Below are 8,030 nucleotides of genomic sequence, written 5' to 3' on the forward strand. Positions count from 1 at the left end.
ATATGCTCCTCTCTCCCCTGTTTTTTTAGGACCTGGGCTCCTTTCCGCAGCTGGAGGAGGACAAGGAGGGGAAGGGGAGGGGGAAGAGGGGGAGAAGAGGGGCTCAGCCTAAGGACCCCCGCCCCCTCGCCAGGACAGGGGCCCTCACAGGCAGAGAGTCAAAGAAAAGTTTTCCGAGACTGATTACTGAGAGGGTAACTGGGTCCACGGAGCACATGTGAACAGACTCCTCGTTTCCAATTCAGGACTGTCAGATGGTGATTAATGACTAACAGCCACAGAGCAGCCTTGATTGCCAAGTGCCGTATTGTTAATGCTGACATTTAATGATGCCGGACACGACTCAGGCACAATTCCACACCATCATCCGCAAATAGCGCCCGACGGACTTAATTGGTTAAGTGCTTGTGAGTGAGTGTGTGTGTGTATGTGTGTGTGCGTGTGTATGAAAATGAGAGGGAGGTATAAAAGGCAGAAGAAAGAGGTGAGACGTCTATTGTGAATTCGCCCTACACTCACGTATGTTTTCCTAGGCGTCACCAAGTTGTCGCAGGAGTCAGAGTCCAAACGACTGTATCTGCAGACCCACAACATCACCTCAGCCCTGACCACGGAAAGGTCTCGAATACAGCAAGGCGCCCCCAGCCCGACTTCCCCACCGGCCCCTCCTGACCCCTGCTGTGGTCACCGCCACCACCATCACCGTCTCTCAGGGACAGCTGGGAACGGGCGTGTTTGTGCAGTTAAAACACAGGAAAACGCGTTGAAAGAAGAAGCTGTCTGGAAGTGGGCCTGGATCCAGGGCTCCTGAGAAGCCACTTTTTCACTGGACTCAGATCAATGGTCCCTTGGCCGCCTGGCTGGGCCGGCCCAGCTCTGCCAAGAGGGAGCTCTTACCCCCATTCCGGAACTCAGCCCTCTCTTAGGAGAGGAACACACTCCATCCAATTGTTCTAGAAACAGAGTCCTGGGCAACAGGGACAGAGAGATGGCGCCCACCAAGGATTCTTGGGGCCACTGAGCAAGGTGACAAAGGGCACAGGAGAGAAGTTCCAGGCTCCAAGAGGGCAGATCAAGTCAGGGCTTCGTTACTCATGGAATCCTGGCTCCACCGAGACAGAGGAAGGGAGGGGGAGACCCAGGTAGCTGCAGTCGAGTTGGGGAAATAACAAGTATAGGACAACTGTGGCCCACGGATGCTGAAGCCAAAGGAGCAGCGCAGATGCTCAGGGCCACCAGCCTTCAGAGGAGAGGTCGGTTCAGAGGAAGGGCTGGAAATGTCTAGAAAAGGCGGAGAATATGCAAAGTACTCGTACTCTGAAAGATGGCAGCCCTCAGGTAGAAAGAGCTGGGAAGCCCGTTCTCCAGGAGAGGGTTTTAAAAAGTTGGACTCACATGGATTCCCTTTGAAAGGCTTGCTCCTCAGAATGTGGGCCCTGGGACTGCCCTGGTGGTCCAGTGGTTAAGATTCCACCTTCCACTCAGGGACTGCAGGTTCGATTCCTGGTCGGGAAGCTACGATCCCATGTGCCTCGGGGCCAGAAAACCCAAACATAGAGTATGTGCCTAGTAGTGGGATTGCAGAAGACACATGTATCCCAGTGTTCCTTGTAGCACTGTTTACAATAACAAGGACACAGAAGCAGCCTAGATGTCCATCATGACCGATGAATGGATAAAGAAGCTGTGGTACGTGTATGCAATGGAATATTACTCAGCCATAAAAAGGAATGCATTTGGGTCAGTTCTAATGAGGTGGATGAACCTAGAGCGTATTAGAGTGAAGTAAGTCGGAAAGAGGATAATAAAGATTTTTTGTATATTAATTAAACATTATTTATTAACTAATAAGTATTAATTAATACATTAATTGTATATTAATGTATACATATGGAATCTAGAAAGACAGTATTGATTAAACTATTTTCAGGGCAGCAGCAACAACTCCCCTGGCAGGGCTGTTCACAGGGCTACTCATCGTAAAAAACCCAGATTCCCACCTCACCCTCGTCTCACCCGCCGCGGCCCAGTGAACCACGGCCAGAACACTGCAGAGAATCACCAGCATAAGTCCTGCTGCTTTTTTTCCATTTGAAGCAGGGACCTGAAATGGACAGCCAGACAGACTCGGTTTTCAGGCTATGCTACAATGGGAAGGTCCCAGCTGGATGGCTTTGCAAGGCTCACCCCCATCTGATCCCCGCTGTGAGCTGAAGTGTGTGGGTCACAGGAGTAGGTGAATCTCTCCCTTGGGTGTCCCTGGTCTGGGGTCTTTGTTCCAGCTCAGTGGTTGGGACTGAAACACCCCAGCTGAAAAATCCCATGTATCACTGAGGCCTGTGCCGTGTCATTACCGCCTGGCTGGCCTTCGTTCCGTCTGGCACTCCTGACCTCTCCAACCGCCTCCTCAGCTGTGGAAGGGTCAGCCTCAGCAAATAATAATCAAGAGCTAATGTTCTTGTGACTCTGAACCGAGGGGTCCCCCTGCTGTGAACCCCTTCCCCTTCCACATCCCTCAGATGAACCAGTACATCTTCCCCGCCTGGACCCCTCCTCTGTGAAATGACAAACCGTTATGCACTTTTCTCCCTAGCTGCCTGTTCTTTCTCCTTCTGCCAAATCAAGCTTTTCTCCCAGCTTCATCAAGCTTCCTCTCATTCTGAACTTTAGGAAAGGCTGAGAGTCCAGAGACCTGGTTCCAGCCCCTCCTGCTGCCTGGGTGACCAAGGGTGACTCATTCCACATCCCTGGGCCTCGGGTTTCCCGCTCCCAGAGGGAGAGGTCTGGGTGAGATGGGTTCTTAGCAGGGTTCTTTCCAGCTGGGACACCGTGATCTTGTTTCAGAGGATCATTACGGGGATAACGAACACCGTGTTATTGAGGGATTTACAATGATACACGCACATTTGGCAATAAGGAGTCTCCTTCCTGGAATCGCCCACCAGCGTGTCTTTGTAAATGTCCTTATTGCATGCATGGTTCCTGGTTTCCTTGGCAGATTGGGAGCAACACAAGGACAAAGTTGACGGTTTCTATTTCTTTGGTATCCTTTCTTGGTGACTAATACTCAGAGAAACCACTCAACAATGTTGCTGACTGGGTGACAGACTGATTACCCCCCTGGCTGCATGTTCATTTAAATGGACTTGTAAGAAACTGAACAGAAAGTGGTCACCTTGGCTTCTTGTTGGTGGGTGGGAGGGGAGGGCAGGGAAGGCGGGGTGGAGGTAAAGAACTTCTTTTAAATATGCAAGTCTCACTTCTCTTTAAGAGGGAAAAAAAAAGACGTTGCCCCATTGAAACTAGCTGGATTTGGAAATTCAAATGGAATTTTTAATACTGCCTTGCAAATGAGCACATACCAGCATGCCCAAGGCTTAATTCCATTCCCCAAGTGCTCACTGAGTGTACTGCGCGCTGAGTGCCAAGCCCCTGCTCAGTAAAAGGGGGGAGTACAGAGGAAGAAATACTATAACAGAATTTTTTTTAAACAGTTTTAACAGGGCTTAGACATCAAAATACTGTCCCACTCAAAATGGATACTTTGGAATGACATACATTTTATTCTATTCTCTTACCTTGCTTGAAATGCCATGAACCTCTTTTAAAATCATCTTTAAAGCCCATCACATACCTTACAGGCAATAACAAAGTTGTGTGTGTTGATTAGGGGAGACAAATGTCTATTTTGTGGATAGAGGCGCTGCGCTGTGCAGCATGTGGGATCTTAGTTCCCCAACCAGGAATCGAACCTGTGCCCCCTGCAGGGGAAGCTCAGTCTTAACACTGGACTGCCAGGCAATTCCAAGGGAGAGAACTGTCTCTTGAAGCCAAGCTGGATGGTCAGGCTTATTCAGTTTGGTCAAGAATATAAATAATGCTGTTGTGAGAGTCTCTCAGCTGTGTCCAACTCTTTATGACCCCGTGGATTGGAGCCCACCAGGCTCTTCTGTCCATAGGATTCTCCAGGCAAGAATACTGGAGTAGGTTGCCATGCCCTTCTCCAGGGGATTTTCCCAACCCAGGGATCGAACCCAGGTCTCCTGCACTGCAGGCGGATTCTTTACCGTTTGAGCTACCCTGGAAGCCCAGTCGAAATAGTGGGCATCTTCTAATGATGCTCTTCTTCACACATACGATAATGCACGGCCTTCCCATGTGAATGCTTTGAAGGTCCTCTTTCACTCACTTGCGTGGGCTCAGCCATGCCTGGAAACACTGATCTCATGATGGACTTCCTGGCTTATACCTTTGCCGACGCTCTATCCCCAACCCCCATTGTCTATTTCAATCCAGCAGCCCAAGACGGCTTTTAAAAACACCACTCAGATCATGTCACTCATCTGCCTGAAACCCACAAGGGCCAAAGCCCACAGGGTGGCTTCTGAGACCCAACATGGTCCAGATCTCTATTGTCTCTCTGGCCTCCTCTCCCATCACTGCCTCCTCCAACGCTGGGCCTCATCCATATGGCCTCTGTGCTTCTCCTCAAGAGGCCAGGCCTGCTGCAACACAGAAATCTTTTTGCTGTCTAGGGCTCTTTTTCTCCCTGAGATCCACTTGGACACACCCCTCATTTCCTTCAAGTCTTTGGTCGGTAGTCACCTTCTCAATGAGGCTTTGTCAGACCTTGCACTTAACACCTTCCATTTAATAACTTGACACACAAACACACACATGCACACACTCACCTGCTCGCTCCTGATTCCTCTTACCCTGTTCTTTTCCTTTTTTCCCTGGTACTTATACTTTTCACGAGACTATGTAATTTACCTATATATATTATTTATAGTGTTTATTGTTATCTGTATCACCCCTGCCCAGAATCTCAGCTCAAAAGAGGTAGATCTTCTGTTTGGGATTAGTTGAATCCCAAAAGCCTAGAACTGGCACTTAATATGTAATATGTTGAACTGAACTGAAGTCCCAACTTAAATATGGTCCAGTTTCCTGTTGCTCACAGATCTGTTGGAGGGGGCTAGAGACACACACATGAAACTGACAAAACGTCCTTTTTCTTCTTAGCACTTGGCACTGAGCTCCTCTCTTCCTCTGCTGCTGCCCAGGCCCCCGTCAGCCCACACCTTGGGTTATGGAAACCTGAGACCCCCCTTCGGCCTCCAGGTGCTCAATGACTTACACGGCAGACAAAATCTACATCAAGAGACATATACCATCACAAGCCAACGCGGCAGTATCTGAAGCCGTCTCGGGCCCATCATCTGTCACCTTGTGCCGTGACCTATGGTGGTAGGTCACAATCACATCAAATCTTACGAAAAGGAAAAGGTCAGCCTGCCAGGAGTGAAGAAAGCTTTGGGCAAGTATGGCCCTGCTAGTGCGGAAGACACCACAGACAGCAGAGCTACAGATAGTAAAGATGGTGATGACAGTGATCTCTTTGGGTCTGATGAAGAAGGGGAAAGCGAAGAAGCCAGGAGGCTAAGAGAAGAATGCCTTGCACAGCACGAGTCAAAGAAAGCCAAGATCCCAGCCCTTGTTGCCAAGTCTTCCCTCTTACTAGACGTGAGACCTCGGAGTGATGACACAGATACGGCAAAACTAGAGGCGTGCGTCAGAAGCATGCACGCAGATGGCCTGGTCTGAGGCTCTTCGAAACTAGTTCTGGTGGGGTTTGGAATTTAAAAAACTTCAAATACAGTGTGCAGTTGAAGACGACAAAGTTGGAAGAGATATACTGGGGGAGTAGATCCCTGCTTTTGACAAGTATGGGCTGTCTATGGACGTGGCTGCGTCCAACACGATCTAAAATCCATCGTGGATCAGTGCCCTTAAATAAAAGCCTGAAAGACAGCAAAGGAAGAAAGAGAAAATGACCAGACAGTACAAAACAACTCCCGATGAAGTGGAATCCACTGTGACGCTCCAGGAAGCCTGGTGGGGATGATTGCAAGGCTGAAGGAGGGGGAAGGGCTGAACTTTCTGTCTAGTCAAGCAAATCTTCTCCTTGTCCCCAGCACGTGCCCAGATCATTTCAGCCTCTACTCATTCGCTCATGTCATCCCTTTGCCTGAAGTCCTCTATCCTGCTTGCCTCCTTCCCCAAACCCCAACACCCACGGGCGCTCAGTTCAGCCCCTTCCTCTACACAAATTTCTGTGGCTGCTCCAGCCCTCCCTGACTTCTCCCTCCTCTGAGCTCTGACTGCACCTACTTCTGGTATTAGACCATTTATCTTCACATAGAAACATTATGTGCGACTGACGTGTATTATTTCCCCAGCTTAGGACCACATCTTTTGCTGCTTTCCTCTCTCGAATAAGACTGTGCTTCACAGTAGAAGCAGCTGACTTGAGTGCCACAGCTGGCTGGTCAGCAGGCAGACAGAAAAGAGGAGGGTGTTCCAGGCAGAGGAAACTCAAAAGCAAAGACCTCACGGTGGGAATTGACATGATGAGTGTAAAGCTGTTACACCCACAGTTCTCAGCCCAACCGGAGATTTTAATCACCTGAAGGTATTTCCACGGGGGCACCCCATCCCAGACCAATGTTATCAATAAGAATATCAGAGAGGACTTCCCCGGTGGTCCAGTGGTTAAGAATCCACCTGCCAATGCAGGGGACACGGGTTTGATCCCTGGTCTGGGAAGAACCCACATGCCGCGGGGCAACTAAGCCCGTGTGCACAGCAATGACTGAGCCCACATGCCACAGCTACTGAAGTCTCAGCACTGAGAGCCTCTGCTCTACAGCAAGAGAAGCCACCGCAATGAGAAGCCCTCACACCACAGCGAAGAGCAGCCCCACTTGTCACAACCAGAGAAAGCCTTCAAGCGGCAACAAAGAGGACGCAGTGCAGCCAAAAACAAACAGGCAAAAAAAGTTTAATGTCACTTGTTTAGGGGGAAAAAAGTATCAGGCAATGTGGCTTAGGCATCACTACTTTTTAAAGGCTCCCCAGTGATTCTAATATGTTCAGTTCAGTTCAGTCGCTCAGTCATGTCCGACTATTTGTGACCCCATGAATCGCAGCACGCCAGGCCTCCCTGTCCATCACCATCTCCCGGAGTTCACTCAAACCCACGTCCATCAAGTCGGTGATGCCATCCAGCCATCTCATCCTCTGTCGTCCCCTTCTCCTCCTGCCCCCAATCCCTCCCAGCAGCAGAGTCTTTTCCAATGAGTCAACTCTTCACATGAGGTGGCCAAAGTAATGGAGTTTAGGTAGAATTAAAAACAACCATATTATTAGGGGGAAAAAAAAGAAGGAAATAAAAGAAAGAGGAATGTAAAGAAAATTATGAAACAGACCTTAAAAACTGATCTTTTCCACTTTGTTCCATTTGGTAGTAGGCCATGGGAATTCATCTCTGTCACAGTAGTCTGGATGGATCAGCTGGGGACAGACGCTGCTATTCTCTGCTGTGGGCAGCACAGACGGTACCAGCTAACTGTGGGCCAGGCCAGGTCAATCTTTGCCCATGGGAGTCTGAAAAGTATGAGGAAACTAGAGGATCAATTCAGATCACTTGCAATCTTATGTTATAATTTCTCCCCATCCTGGGTTTTAGCATTCAGTTTCCTCTCTCTCGTGCCTGCCCATCCTAACAGCCAAAAGAAGTATTCAAAAAGTCAAGCTATCATTTCAGAAAGTCCTAGCTAATTCTTCACACCCTTCTCCTGTTGTTGTTCCATTGCCAAGTCACTGGGGGGCGGGGGCGGGGCAGGGGCGGGGCAGGGACTCTTTGCCACCCCCTGGACTACAGCCCACCAGGCTCCTCTGCCCATGGGACTTCCCAAGCAAGAATATCAGCGTGGGTGGCCATTTCCTGCTCCAGAGGATCTTCCCCACCAAGGGATCGAACCTGCGTCTCCTGCTTGGCAGGGGGAATTCATTACCACTGAGCTACCAGGGAAGCCCTCCTCTTCCTCTAGGTCCTTTGAAATGGAGTCAAAGTTGCACCGCCTGGCTCTAAAATGTCACGTGGCTCAAGCGTATTGAGGAGCAGGCCAGGAACTTTGCAGAGCTGGCGAGTCCTCACCTGGCCTGGCCCGTCACCTATCCCACCC

The 8,030-nt window shown here is 49.7% G+C and overlaps 1 pseudogene; it reads left to right on the plus strand.

The window, feature by feature from the left end:
- Positions 1-1,165: 1,165 nt before the first annotated feature.
- LOC782543 (elongation factor 1-beta-like) lies at positions 1,166-5,770 on the plus strand (annotated as a pseudogene).
- Positions 5,771-8,030: the final 2,260 nt, after the last annotated feature.

This window comes from Bos taurus, chromosome 27, assembly GCF_002263795.3.
Source record: "Bos taurus isolate L1 Dominette 01449 registration number 42190680 breed Hereford chromosome 27, ARS-UCD2.0, whole genome shotgun sequence".
Lineage (NCBI taxonomy): Eukaryota > Metazoa > Chordata > Mammalia > Artiodactyla > Bovidae > Bos > Bos taurus.